This window comes from Erinaceus europaeus, unplaced genomic scaffold, assembly GCF_950295315.1.
Source record: "Erinaceus europaeus unplaced genomic scaffold, mEriEur2.1 scaffold_265, whole genome shotgun sequence".
In the NCBI taxonomy this organism is placed as follows: Eukaryota; Metazoa; Chordata; class Mammalia; order Eulipotyphla; family Erinaceidae; genus Erinaceus; species Erinaceus europaeus.
In genome coordinates, this window is record NW_026647878.1 from 62,861 (window position 1) to 78,425 (window position 15,565).

Below are 15,565 nucleotides of genomic sequence, written 5' to 3' on the forward strand. Positions count from 1 at the left end.
TTGGGTATTATACAACAAATCCTAACAAAAGGACTTTTCAAAGTTAACCCAATTACCAAATAATGTGATAACAATAGCTGTCTATTGTCTTCCTGAACCCAAAGACAGCAGGAACCTCACATTTACACTATAGAGCCTATATTTCCCCCAATCCTGGAACCTTAGGGTGGGGTGCACTTTCCTGCATGCTTTTCTCAATTCATACCAAATAATACTGCATCCGCCGATCCCAACCTGATTAACGCAACGAGTACCACCTCAGCATGCTTCACTTCAGACTGTGTCCAGAGACTTCAGGTGTGGAATGACAACCCTTCAGCTTCATTACTCGGGTAAGATCTTTCCTTTCATAGTATTCTCTAATTCTATTCCAGGAGGTTCACTTCCTAACAAAGTCCCAAAACCTAGATATAGACCAGGTCCCCTGAGATAGAGCATATGTTCACACATATCCATAAACTAGGGCAAAATATATACTTGAAAGCAAAAATACACAATAGTCTGCAGTGAGTACCCCAAAACACTTTATCTGCACTACTCTAGCCTTTAGGTCCATAATTGTTCAGCAATATGTTTGGCTTTGTATGTTAACTCTCTTTTCAGCCCCCAGGTTCCAGATGCCAGCATGATGCAGACCAGACTTCCCCGGATAGAGGACCCAACCAACGTGTCCTGGAGCTCCGGTTCCCCAGAGACCCACTCCACTAGGGAAAGAGAGAGACAGGCTGGAAGTATGGATCGACCAGTCAACGCCCACCATGTTCAGCGGGGAAACAATTACAGAAGCCAGACTTTCCACCTTCTGCAACCCACAATGGCCTTGGGTCCATACTCCCAGAGGGATAAAGAATGGGAAAGCTATCAGGGATGGGATGGGATACGGAGATCTGGTGGTGGGAATTGTGTGAAGTTGTATCCCTCCTATCCTACGGTTTTGTTAATGTCTCCTATTTTAAATAAATTAATTAATTTAAAAAAGAAATTAACACATCATAAAAAAGCATACTGGTTATGAAAAGAGACTCTCATACCTGAGGCTACAAAGTTCCAGGTTCAATCTCATGAAACACAATAAATTAGAGCTGAGCAGTAATGATCTGGTAAAAAAAGAAAGAAAGAAAGACTTTCAGACACCAAGTTGCAGATGTTATTATTATTCCATCCTACTATGAGCAGACGACTTTACCAATATGTCCTGGAGCTTCACCTCTCCAGAGCCCTGCCCCACTAGGGAAAGATAGAAACAGGCTGGGCTATGGATTGACCTGCCAATGCCCATGTCCATCGCAGAAGCAATCACAGAAGCCAGAACTCTCACCTCCTGTACTCCATAAAGAATTTGGTCCATACTTCCAGAAGGGGGAAATATTAGGGAAAGATGACCAGAGGGCTCTGAACTCCAACTCCATAAGGGCCTGGAGAGAGGAAAAGAAAAAAGGAAGGACAATTAGAAGTAGTAATGGATGTAGGTGTGACTTAGGAAGAAAAGGCAGGATAGTAGAAAAAATGGGCAAAAATATAGATGGATAGATAGATGGATGGATGGATGGACAGATGGAAAGATAGGTAGAGAAATAATAGTGAGGGGGCTGGGTGGTAGCACAGCAGGTTAAACGCACATGGTACTAAGTGCAAGGACCAGCTAAGGATCCTGGTTCAAGCCTCTGGCTCCCCACTTGCAGGGGGGTCGCTTCGCAAGCGGTGTAGCACGTCTGCAGGCGTCTATCTTTCTTTCCCCCTCTCTGTCCTCCTGTCCTCTCTTGATTTCTCTGTCCTATCCTACAACGACGACAGCCATAACAACAACAATAATAACAACAACTGATAAACAACAAGGGCAACAAAAGGAAAAAAAATAGCCTCCTGGAGCAGTGGATTCGTACTGCAGGCACCAAGCCCCAGCAATAACCTTGGAGGAAAAAAAAAGAGAGAGAAATAATAGTCAACCCACACCTGAGACCTTGGGAGAACCACTGCAGTTTCCCATGGCAGGGCTAGGGACACAGAACTCTGGTGGTGGGATTGGTGTGGAATTGTTCTTCTGTTATCTTGTAATTCTGTAAACCAATGTTAAATCACTAACAAGAACAATAAATAAGTAAGTAAATAAATAAATAAGAAAGGAGGGAGTCGGGTGGTAGCACAGCGGGTTAAGCACAAATGGAACAAAAGCGCAAGGACCTGCGGCGTTAAGGATCCCGGTTCGAGCCCCCGGCTCCCCACCTGCAAGGGCGTCATTTCACAGGTGGTGAAGCAGGTCTGCAGGTGTCTGTCTATCTTTCTCTCCCCCTCTCTGTCTTCCCCTCCTCTCTCCATTTCTCTCTGTCCTATCCAACAACGATGGCATCAATAACAATAATAACTACAACAATGAAACAAGGGCAACAAAAGGGAACAAATATTTTAAAAGATGTTTAAATAAAGAAGGAAAAGAAAAAAAGAAAGAAGGAAGGAAGGCAAGAAGAAAGGAAAGTTATGGAGGACCAGGAGGGCTGCAGTAGATAAAGCTTTGGACTCAAAAGCATGAGATCTTGAGTTCAATTGCAGGCATTGCATGTGCCGGAATGATGCTCTGGTTCTCTATGTCTCATTAATAAAAACAAACCTTTTAAAAAGACAGAAAGAAACCAGTGGCAACACCAGTGCCTCAACATTTGTGCCCCTTTCTGGTTGGATGAGTGACAACATGCTTAGTTACATGCTGACTTGTTTCGGTTTAAGAGCTGGAGTTGCCTGGAAAGAGGACTATGTGGGAGACTCCATGTTGCTTGAAGCTTTGTATTGTATCCTGCCAACCACTCAGCCAGTGACAGGCCCTAATGTCTGCGCCTCTAGGATGCCTAGAAACCAGTTATTTGTGGTTCTGTATCCCCTGGATGAGTCAAGAGACTCGATATTCTCAGACAGCATGATGGTCCCCCTGCTTCAGTGGAAGTCAAAATCTGTTCAAATACACCCTGGAGCCTTGAATGAAACTCTTCCTGGAGACAATGTGAGCTTCCATGTCAAGAATGTCTGTCAGAAGTTGAAAAACAAGATCAGAAGAGAAAACACAAGCAGAACCTGAACTGGAGTTGGTGTATTGCCCCAAAGTAAAAAACTCTGGGGTGGTGGGAGAATACAAGTCCAAAAAGGATGGCAGAGGACCTAGTGGGGGTTGTATTGTTGTGTTGAAAACTGAGAAATGTTATGTATGTACACACTATTGTATTTACTGTCAAATGTAAAACATTAATCCAATAAATTAAAAAAAAATGTCTGTCAGAGGTCTTTGCAGTTGACAATAAATACTGCATGTGACAGCAAGTGAACCAACCACCAGTGGAAACAGCTGGTTTCAAGGTTTGGGTGCATATTATTATTATTATTATTATTATTATTATTTTATAAAAAAGGAAACACTGACAAAACCATAGGATAAGAGGGGTACAACTCTACACAATTCCCACCACCAGAACTCTGTATCCCATCCCCTCCCCTGATAGCTTTCCTTTTCTTTTTTTTTATATTTATTTTATTTATTTATTCCCTTTTGTTGTCCTTGTTGTTTATCATTGTGGTTCTTCTTATTGTTGTCGTCATTGCTGTTTTTGTTGTTGGATAGGACAGAGAGAAATGGAGAAAGGAGGGGAAGACAGAGATGGGGAGAGAAAGACAGACACCTGCAGACCTGCTTCACTGCTTGTGAAGTGATTCCCTGCAGGCGGGAAGCCGGGGCCTTGAACCAGGATCCTTATGCAGGTCCTTGTGCTTTGCGCCATGTGCGCTTAACCCACTGCGCTACCGCCCGACTCCCAGCTTTCCTTTTCTTCAACCCTCTGGGAGCATGGACCCAAGGTCATTGTGGGTTGCAAAAGGTGGAAGGTCTGGCTTCTGTAATTGCTTCCCTGCTGAACATGGGCATTGACAGGTCGATCCATACTCCCAGCCTGTCTTTCTCTTTCCCTAGTGGGGTGGGGCTCTGGGGAAGCAGGGCTCCAGGACACACTGGTAGTGATGTCTGTCCAGGGAAGTCTGGTTGGCATCATGGTAGCATCTGGAACCTGGTGGCTGAAAGAAGAGTTAATATATAAAGCCAAACAAATTGTTGACTAATCATGAACCTAAAGGCTGGAATAGTGCAGATGAAGAGTTGGGGGAGGGGTGTCTCCATTTTGTAGATAGCTAGTAGGCATATTTTAGTTATATTCCAAAGGGCCTGAGGCTATACTAGTTTTTTTTTTTTTCCATGAGCCTAAAATCTGATATGCAGGTGGACCCAAGTCATTGTCTGGGGAGATGATGTCATGGCTGGAAAACGGGTCAGAGAGCTGGATCAGGAAAGAGAGTAGCTCCCAAATATGGGAAAGGGGTATAAATATTGTTGACTGTAAACTCCTTTGATTTGATGTGATCTGGGGCCCATATTCAGCTTAAGAGCGTATGTGACCTCTGCATCCCTGTAGATCTGAGCTCACATTCTGTGGTCATGAGTAGGAACATTTCAAGCTGCCCCAATTTCAAGACCCATCTACCTCAGGTATAGCATAGAGTATGTTGTCCAGTCTCCCTTCGGAGGATGGAACATTCTCTACCGTTGTTGATCCAAGTTGAGGGGCAAGGTCCTATGGTGGCCCACAAAGGGGTCTATTGTTTTGTTCCTGATAGAGATGAGTAGTAACATTGGGGAGAGGGATTTATTGAGGTCTAGGCCCATCATGTCTGTTTGGGAATCTCAGGACTCCCCAAATAGGGCCCCAGCTGATGGGGTGGCCTGATAGTGACTAAAGAGTCATCATTAAAGTATATCAGTCTCTTGCCCTTATTCAGCTTATTCTGAACCATGAGTCAGTCCTGGCTGTGCCTTGTGCTGGGGTCTCTTTCTTTTCCTTTGCGGCTCCATTCTGGTAGGCGTTTCTGTGCCGCCTGTGTTGTGGTAGCTGGCGTGAGGCTGGAGCACACGTAGCCCATGCTGCCTGTGAGTCTGCTGGGCTGATGGTGAGGGATGGCTGTGGGCCTGGGGGCGGGAAGGAAACCAAGATGGCGGCTCTGAATCCTACAGGTCTGAGAATGTGGTTCCTGGCAAGCCTGTGTGTCTTGAGAACTCTGTGTGCTATGGGGCCGGTGGTGACCCACCCATTAGGCAGATACATCACGATTTATGGGGAAAAGGGTTCACACACTCCCTCCCCGTCTCTGCCTGCAGGGAAGAATTTTCACAAGAGGTAGAGCAGTGCTGCAGGTATCTGTCTTTCTGTCTCTTACCTTCTGTCAAAATTTAAAGGTTAAAAAATATTTTAAGAAGGAGGAAGAGTGAAAGAAAGAGAAAGGATGAAAAGAAGGATAAAAGAAAGGAAGAAAGAGAGGAAGGATGAAAGGAATGATGAAAGACAGGAAGGAAGGAAGAAAAGGATAGGGAAGGGGAGGAAAGGATAGGAAAGGGGAGGAAAGGATAGGGAAGGGGAGGAAAGGATAGGAAAGGGGAGGAAAGGATAGGAAAGGGGAGGAAAGGGAAGGAAAGGAAAGGAAAGGAAAGGAAAGGAAAGGAAAGGAAAGGAAAGGAAAGGAAAGGAAAGGAAAGAAAAGAGAAAGAAAATTTCTGTGCTGCTGGTTTCTCCGCTCCTTCAGGCCGTTTTGCTGCTCAGGATGCACACAGCTGCTGTGGGCGTCATGAACGCAGTGAGCGGGAGTGCAGCTGGAGCAGGTCACCAGGTCTCCCCAGAAGGTCCCATGACCATTATCCACCCTCAGCCCCACCACTCCCATATTTAAGGGCAGAAAAACAGTCTCAGAACAACATGTTCTTAGATTGAACTCTCAGGTTGAATAGGAAAAAAGGCTTGTTCATAATAGCAGAGCATGCATGGTTGAACTGTCAGAAGGCAAGGAGAATGGTTGTGGGCGATTATTCAGTGAGCTGCTAAGTTTTTGAAAACTCAGTTTGTTTTTTCTTTCTTTTCTTTTTTTTTTTGTGGAAGCAAATTGACCAGAAATCCACCATGAAACTTAAAGAGCTTTATTTATTTGTTTGTTTGTTTGTTTGTTTATTTATTGCCTCTGGGGTTATTGCTGGGGCTCAGTGCCAGCACTGCAAATCCACTGCTCCTGGAGGCCAGTTTTTCCATTGGGTAGGACAGAGAGAAATTGAGAGAGGAGGGGAAGACAGGGAGGAGAAGAGAAAGATAGACACCTGCAGACCTGCTTCACTGCCTGTGAAGCAACTCCCCTGCAGGTGGGGAGCTGGGGGGTCGAACCGGGATCCTTACACTGGTCCTTGCGCTTCATGCCACGTGCGCTTAACCCACTTCACTACCGCCCGGCTCCCTAATATATATATATATATTTTTTTTTACCAGAGCACTGCTTAGCTATGGCTTATAGTGGTGATGGAAATTGAACCAAGGGACTTTGATGCCTCAGGCATGAAAATCTTTTTGCATAACCATTGTGTTATTTGCCCCAAGGCATCTCCATTTCACAAGGGAGCAAGGAGAAGAGAGGAAGGAATCAGCAAATTTCATTTGCTTTTTTTTTTTTTTTACATAATTTTAAAAGGTATTCCTTGATGATTTTTTTACTTTTATTTTTTTTTAATCTTTATTTATTGGATAGAGACAGCCAGAGATTGAGAGGAAGGAGAGAGACAGAGAGACACCTGCAGCCCTGCTCCACCACTTGTGAAGCTTTCCCTCTGCAGGTGGGGACCAGGGGCTCGAACCCGTGTCCTTGCTCATTGTAACATGTGCACTCAACCAGGTGTGGCACCACCCGGCCCCCTTCCATTTGCTATTTATAGCTGAGATATACTCTTTGGTGACCCAAAGTTCCAGCCTTTGCCTCTGTGGCTTGACTCCTTGGCTCTTCTGAGTCGCTCTTTCCTTTACAGATAATCACACGTGTTTGAAGCTGAGTGCTGTTATAAGCCTGTTTCCTGCCTCTAGAATTCTGGGAGTGTGGCACCTTATGCTGGTTGTGTTTCTACATGTGTAGCATTCTCAAAAGTCATGCAGGTCTTCTGTGTATGTCAGAGATGTACATCACGGAAAGAGCACCCTCTAGGGATCTTAGCTGAATAATGATCTCATCTCCACTCCAGGCTTCTGTGACACTGGGGAAGTGACTTTGTGGACCCATGAGTCACAAGCCTTATGTCCTTACTGGTAACCACAGTTGTGGCATTCTCTCCAGAATACATTTTTATAGCAGTAAATGGACTGATTTTTAGCATCGTTTGCACTTGGAATAGACTGCAAATATTCCAAATCATCAAGTGTGGGTTTTTTTAAAAAAGAATTTATTTATTTATTTATTCATGAGAAAGATAGGAGGAGAGAAAGAACCAGACATCACTCTGGTATATGTGCTGCCAAGGATCGAACTCAGGACCTCATGGTTGAGAATCCAATGCTTTATGCACTGTACCACCTCCCGGACCACAAGTGTGTGTGTGTGTGTTTTTATTGCATAAGGTTTTTTTTTTCTCTTCCTCTCTCAATATGCCTTTTTCCTCCCTTGTATTTTTTTTTTCCTTTTTACTGCAGTCAGCAAGGAGAAATCAAGACATCTCTTTGATATTTTGCCTAGAAATCTCATCTAAGCTAAAATACAAGTGTATTGCTTGCAATTTCTGCTTTCCACGCACTGTAAGACACAGTCCAGACAGCCCCTCTGCTACCATAGGAAAGAAATGCCTACTGGTGTTTTATTACCAGTCCTCAGTGGTAGAGTCTTAAGCATCCACACATAGTTTTTCTTTTCTTTTCTTCCTTTCTCCTTAAAGATGTATTGATTATTTTTTATGGGGGGAGTAACTGCTCTGCTCCAGCATATGCGGTTCCAAGGATCAAACCTGGGACTTGATGCATGTAAGTCTTACACTCTACGGCTGAGATACTTCTCCAGTCCTTTAACCTCCCTCTATGTCAACAGTCTGTTCAAGGAATTCTAGGCCTTTTCATTTATGATTCTCAGAATTATCACAGCCTCCACCTGGTGGGCTAAATAGACAGGAGCTGAGAGACAGCACATCCAGTAGAACATACACTTTACCATGCATGAGGACCCTGGTTCAAGTCCCCATCTACCACATGGGAGCACCGTGAAAAATAGGACGCTTCATGAATGATGAATTGGTGTTACGGTGTATCCTCATTTTGCCTCCCTCCCTGTCTCTCACCCTTCCTCACCCTTTGTCTGGAAGAGAGAGAGAGAGCAGGAGCAGTGGAATCAAGCAAGTACAAAGCCACAGCAAAAGCCCTGGCAACAGGAGTCGGGCAGTAGCGCAGTAGGTTAAGTGCAGGTGGTACAAGGTGCAAGGACCAGCTGAAGAATCCTGGTTCAAGCCCTGGCTCCCCACCTGCAGGGGGTCGCTTCACAAGTGGTGAAGCAGGTCTGCAGGTGTCTATCTTTCTCCCCGCCCTCTGTTTTCCCTCTTCTCTCCATTTCTCTCTGTCCTATTCAATAACGATGAATAAATAAACAAATCTTTTTTTAAAAGCCCTGGAAACAACAACAACAACAAAGACAAGAGGAGAAAGAGAACATGACACATTGCAAGGGTCCATGAGGTGGCACAGCGAATAGACTATGGGACTGTCAAGCACAAGGTACTGAGTTCAGTCCCCAGCATCACATGTAGCAAAGCAAAGCCATGTTATTTTTTCCTCTCTCTCTCCCTTTCTTCCTCCCCCAGCCTCCCTCCCTTCCTCTTATTAATTAATCAATAAAGAAATCTAAATAGAAAAAGAAATTGGGGTGGCGATAGATAGCATAATGGTTATGCAGAGACTCTCATGCCTGAGGCTCCAAAGTCCCAGGTTGTATCCCCTGCACCACCTTCCAGAGCTGAGCTGTGCTCTGGTAAGTTAATTAATAAAAGAAAAGAAAGTGTTGCTTGCGCGCGCACATGCACACACACTGGAATTTATTCAATAATAAAGAAAAGATTTAACTCTCATTTTTGAGAAGGTGGATGGACTTGGAGGGTATTATGTTGTACTAGTTAAAGTAAGAGAAAGACAAATACCACAAGATTTCATTGAAATAAGGAATCTCACCCCCCCTCCCCGCAACCAAGCTCCTGTATACAGCCAGAGAGTTGTCAGGATGCTGGGAATAGATGAAGGGGTTAAAAGGTACAAAGTCCCAGTTACAGACTAAATCCATCTTGAGGATGCTGTGTACAGCATGACAATGATGGTTAACAGACATTATTGTATATTTGAAAGTGACTAAACCCCCTCACACAGGAAGAGACTTCTGCATAACCATGATGCTATTTACTGTCAGGCAGCCCCCCTGCTCCATCCTCCATTGCTGATAGTATGGCCTAATTACATAATCATTGTTTTGCCTGATCTATCTTCTTTCTACCTCGAGGCCCACCCTGCCTGCAGGGTACATTAATCCCGCCAGTTAAAACCCTAGCAAATGGAAACTTTCTACCTTCCCACTCTTTCCTTTCCTCCACCCCCTTTTTTAGCCATTTCCTTTTCCGACTTGCCACTTCCGGTTCTAAATATATAAAAGCATTGTCTCTGATCAATAAAGACGTATTGTGTTCCCACTCCACCACGAGTTCCTAGTCTCTCGCCCATGTCACTGAGTAGGCAGCAGCCCAGGTTGGCTCCGGTTGAGTTCTCTTCAACCCAGAGAGCACATGCCTGGGAAGAAACACCCTCATGCTAGCCGGGTAATCTACCCCCGCTCCAAGAAGAGATTTCTGTGACTATGTGTGATGAGTTGTGCTCACCAGTCTTACTGTGGTGACCATTCTGCAGCGTATGCAAATACTGAATCACAGAGGCCAGGAGGTGGCACATATATATATATTTTATTTTTTCATATCAAAAGGATTTATAGTTAATGGTATTTATATTTTTCCCATATTTGGGAGCTACTATCTGCTCTGATCCAGCTTCTAGTCCTATTCTCAACTCTGGCACCATCTTATCAGTCAATACTCTTAGCGAGGTGGCACATAGTACAATGCACAAGGACCCAGGTTCAAGCCCCTGGTCCCTACTTGCAGGATGAAAGCTTCATGAGTTGTAAAGCAGGGCTGCAGGTGTTTCTCTGTCTCTCTCCCATCCAAGTACTAACCAGGCCTGACCCTGCTTAGCTGACGAGTTTGGGCGTGTTCAGGGTGGTATGGCCGTGGACTCTCTGTCTCTGTCTCCCCCCTTTCCCTCTCAATTTCTCTCTATCTCTATCCAATAAATAAATAAAATATTTAAAAAATAGGAGCCAGGTGGTGGTGCACCTGGTTAGTTAAGCACACACATTACAGTGCACAAAAGGATGCAGGTTCAAGCTTCTGGTCTCCATCTGCAGGAGGAAAGCTTCATGAATGGTGAAGCAGGGCTACAGTTATTTCTCTGTCTCTCTCTATCTCCCCCATCTCAATTTCTCTCTGTCTCTATCCAATAATAGATAAAATATTTTTTAAAAACCACCAAAATACTAAATTATTGTGTCATACCTCTGAAACTGGTTTGTTATAAATCCCTTGTCCCTCACACTGTAAATAATTAAAAATAACAAAAAATCAACGGTGGGAGTCGGGCGGTAGTGCAACAGTTAAGCGCAGGTGGCGCAAAGCACAAGGACCAGCGAGAGGATCCCAGTTCAAGCCCCCGGCTCCCCACCTGCAGGGGAGTCGCTTCACAAGCGGTGAAGCAGGTCTGCAGGTGTCTTTCTCTCCCCCTATCTGTCTCCCCCTCCTCTCTCCATTTCTCTCTGTCCTATCCAACAATGAAGACATCAATAACAACAACAATAATAACTACAACAATAAAACAAGGGCAAAAACAAAGGGAAAATGAATAAATATTTTAAAAAATTTTAAAAATCAATGATGAGACAGAAGAGATAGCATAATAGTTATGCAAAGAGACTCTCATACCTGAGGCTTGGAGGTGCTAGATTCAATCCCCTGCACTACCAGAAGCCAGAGCTGAGCAGTAAAAAAAATCAATAAAATCAATCAATCACTGGAGTTTGGTAAAATCAATCAATCACTGGAGTTTGAAAGAATCATGTTCAGTGAGATAAACCAAAAAAAGAGAGGCTTCACTCATAGGTGGAATTTAAGAAACAAGGACAGAAAAGAAAAACACAAAGTGAAACTTGGACTGGATGTGGTGGATTGCACCAGAGCAAAGGGCTCTGGGAAGGAGGGGAAGGGAGGGGCTTGGAGGGGGTGCTTTGGAGTCCTGGTGCATGAAAAGGCCTCAGTGGGGAGTGAGGGCATGTTACAAACATCTGTCGTCAGGGAAATGAGAAATTGTACCCATGTGTCAACTGCTCTACTATAATCCATTATCCCCCCATAACAAATGATAAAGAAAAAGAAACCATTCCAAAGAATCAGCGTAGAAACTTTCACAGCCAACAAATGCACTCAGCAAAGTTACAGATATAATGGCAACATAGAAAAATCAGTCATATTTCCATGCACCAACAATGACCAATCAAAATAAAATGAACTTATCTATGATAACATACAAAAGGGGGGAAAAAAAGATTTGGGAATAAGTTTCTGAGTGCAGAAAATACCTTGGAGTGAGATTAAAAATCTAAAGGAGATGGGACAGTGGCACACTGGTTAAGTGCACATAGCACAAAGTACAAAGACCTGCACAAGGATCTGGGTTCGAGTCCCCAGCTCCCCACCTGCGGGGGGGGGGGGTGTCGCTTCACAAATAGTGAAGCAAGTCTGCAGTTGCCTCTCTTTCTCCCTCTTTTTATCTCCCCTTCCTCTCTCAGTTTCTCTCTGTCCTATCCAATAAAATGGGAAAAGTGGCCACCAGGAGTAGTGGATTTGTAGTGCAAGCACTGAGCCTCAGTGATAACCCTGGAGGCAAAAACAAAACAAAACAAAACAAAACACCACTAAGTAAATGACATCACAGCAGCATCTCTGAATTAGAAGGCTCATGATTGGCAGATTCAACACAACCTCTACCAGGGTCTCCACAGTGTTCTCTTGCAAATGTAGGCAAGTTGACCCTAAAACTCACAGGGAATCTCAGGGGGCCCTGAATAACAAGCATGATTTTGAAAAGAAAGAATAAAGCTAGAGAACTTGTACTTTTTTTTTTTTTATCTTCTGCCAGAGCACTGCTCAGCTCTAGCTTATAGTGATGCAGGGGATAGAACCTGGAACCTGAGAGCTTCAGGCATTGAGTCTGTTTGCATAACCATTATGCTATCTCCTCCACCTGAGAATGTGTGTGTGTGTGTGTGTTTTTTCTTTTTTCTTTTTTTAATCTTTATTTATTTGTTGTATAAAGACAGTCAGAAATTGAGAGGGAAGGGAGTGATAAGAGAGGGAGAGAGACACCTGAAGCCCTGCTTCACCACTTGTGAAGCTTCCCCCCTGCAGGTGGGGACCGGGAGGGTGGCTCGAACCTGGGTCCTTGCTCACTATAACATGTGCGCTCAATCAGGTGCGCCACCACCTGACCCTGTTTTTTTTTTTGTTTCAAAACACCCTGAGATCATTTGGAACTGGCACTCACAGACCTATTAACATATAGATAGGGGGTCGGGTGGTATTTATATTAACATATAGATAGGGGGTCGGCAGTGGGTTAAGCGCACATGGCGCAAAGCGTTAAGGATCGTTGCAGGGGTCCCGGTTCGAGCCCCAACCTCCCCACCTGCAGGGGGGTTGCTTCACAAGTGGTAAAGCAGGTCTGCAGATGTCTATCTGTCTTCCCCTCCTCTCTCGATTTCTCTCGGTCCTATCCAACAACAACGACAGCAATAATAACCACAACAATGATAAAACAAAAGGGCAGCAAAAGGGGAAAAAACAGCCTCCGTTGGATTTGTAGTAGAGGCTGAGCTCCAGCAATAACCCTAGAGGCAAAAAAAGAAAAAAAAAAAAGAAAAAGAAAAGAAAAACATAGATGAACAGAAACAAGCAGTGAGTCCAGAAATAAACCCCACCTACCCACCAATCTACCGACAACTGGTTTCCAACCAAAGTGCGAAAGAACAGTGTGGGGGGGGACATCTTTCAGGGGTTGTGTAGTGGTACACCCAATTGAAGTCATATGTTACCATGCGCAAGGACTGGGGTTCAAGCCCCTAGTCCCCACTGGCATGGGGGAAACTTCGTGAGTGCTAACAGTCATTAACACAGCCGAATGCCCTGTGCCAGCCTCCCCCTCTGCCCTGGGGTCTGCCTGGCTCCCTGGAAACTGACACAGGCAGCCGATGACCAGACCCTCTGCCCACTCAGTCTAGCTACAGCCCCTCCCCCCGTAGCCCGCAGAGCAAACTTTTTGGTCAGCAGCCAGGGACCAGGGAACAGGAGGAAGTCTGCATAGTTACTGCAGGGCCTTTGGATCAGGCAGCCTTGAGTTTGAGAGGGACCCTAAGTAAGTCACTTCTCTCTGGGCCTTGATTCCACCTGAAATAGCACTTCTTGTCCCCTCCTGTCTGCTCTGTGGATGAACTGAGACCGTTTCTAGAAAGCAGCTAAGGGGTCAGATGGTGGCACACCTGATAACAGTGCACAAGGACATAGGTTCAAGACCCCTGGTTCCCACCTGCAGGAGGGGAAGCTGCATGAGTGGTGAATCAGGACTGCAGGTATCTCTCTTTCTCCCTATCTCCCCTTTCACTCCCAGTTTCTACCCAAATAATACATGAATAAAATATATATATATATGGAGAGAGAGAGAGAGAGAGAGTAGGGAGTTGGGCGGTAGCGCAGCAGGTTAAGCGCACATAGTGCAAAGTGCAAGGACCCGCATAAGGATCCCGGTTCAAGTCCCCGGCTCCCCACCTGCAGGAGAGTCACTTCACAAGTGGTGAAGTAGGTCTGCAGGTGTCTATCTTTCTCTCCCCCTCTCTGTATTTCACTCCTCTCTCCATTTCTTTCTGTCCTATCTAACAATGACAATAATAACTACAACAATAAAGACAAGGGCAACAAAAGGGAAAGTAAATAAATTAAATTTAATTAAAAATTTTTTTAAAAAAGTAGCTGGGGCGGAGGGTAGATAGCATAATGGTTATGCAGACAGACTCTCATGCCTGAGGCTCTAAAGTCCCATGTTCAATCCCCCGCACCACCATAAGCCAGAGCTGAACAGTGCTCGGGTAAAAATAATAATAATAAAATAAATAAAAACAAAAAAAAACTAGGTTGACTTCTTTCATCAGTCATCTTCCTTACACACAAGGTGAGCTAGTTGGGGAAAAAAGTAATTACTGTAAACCATCCTCCCCCCCATAAAAAAATGTAGTTGACATGCTGTCTGTCCCTTGATAGGTGTCCCAGGAGCAAGCACTGTCTGCTTGTATTTTTTCCTTATATTTTAGTGGATAGGACAGAGAGAATTTGAGAGGGAAGGGGAAATGGAAAGGGAGAGAGAAAGATAGACACCTTCAGAGCTGATTCGCCATTCATAAAGCACCCCCTGCAGGTGGGGGGACAGGGGCTTGAACCTTTATCCTTTTGCTGGTCCTTGCGCTTAGTACTATGTGTACTTAACCGGGAGTGCCATTGCCTGGCCCTTCTGCTTCTACCTGGGACCAGCCTGGCCCTGTGAGGAGACACATGCCTCCAGCCCAGACAAGTAACCCCCTAAACCTCCTAGCTCTGGCTGTAGATCTTCATAACCCCCAGGAAGGTCAAATTCTTTCCCTAAACCAAGGTTTATCTAAGCATGGGGTGGAGCAGTGGTGGGGATTTCTGCACTCTTTCTAAGATGGTAAAACGTTTGGTCGGGAGGCGGGTGGTAGCGCAGCGCTTAAGCGCAAATAGCACAAAGTGCAAGGACCGGCCTAAGGATCCTGGTTCGAGCCCCCGGCTCCCCCATCTGCAGAGGAGTCACTTCACAGGTGGTGAAGCAGGTCTGCAAGTGTCTCTCTTTCTCTCCCCCTCTCTGTCTTGCCCTCCTCTCTCCATTTCTCTCTGTCCTATCCAACAACAACATCAATACAACAATAATAACTGCAACAATAAAAAACAACAACAAGGGCAACAAAAGGGAACAAATAAAATAAAAAAGAAAGAAAGAAAATAAAAAAAAAAAGTTTGGTCATCATTGCCTCTTCGGCAGTTGAGGCCCTGGGGGCTGCCTGCTTGTGACTGTGTGACAGAGCCTCACCTGACTGTTCTCAGCGGGGCAGACATCACAGGAAGCGGGTGGACTAGAGAGTCAGTTGTCCTCATCTGGGGCTGCTGGGCCAGCGTGACATGATCCCACACTCTCGTGCTGCCCTTGGCAGAAGTCAGCTTGGGGAAGCTGGACCTTGGCATGGCCTGGCCTCTCCCAGCCCCCCAGGTCTTTCTGTAGGACCTGGTACTTAAGCGTCCATTTCTGAAGTTGGGGTGTCCAGGGATCGGGGCTGCCCGGCCATAGCACAGAGGTGTGGCAGCCATGGATGATGTTCATTTCTAGGTCCTGGGAGAGTAAAACATTGCCTGCTGAGTCCTCGCCAACTGTGTCAAGTCCCTTCGTCTTCTCCCTGGGTGTCTTCCCTGTTTGTTCCGGGACTCGCCAAGGGTGGGGGCTGGGGGCAGGAGGGGCTGGTAGGTGCTCTCTGCAGTTCCCGCAGGCCTGGC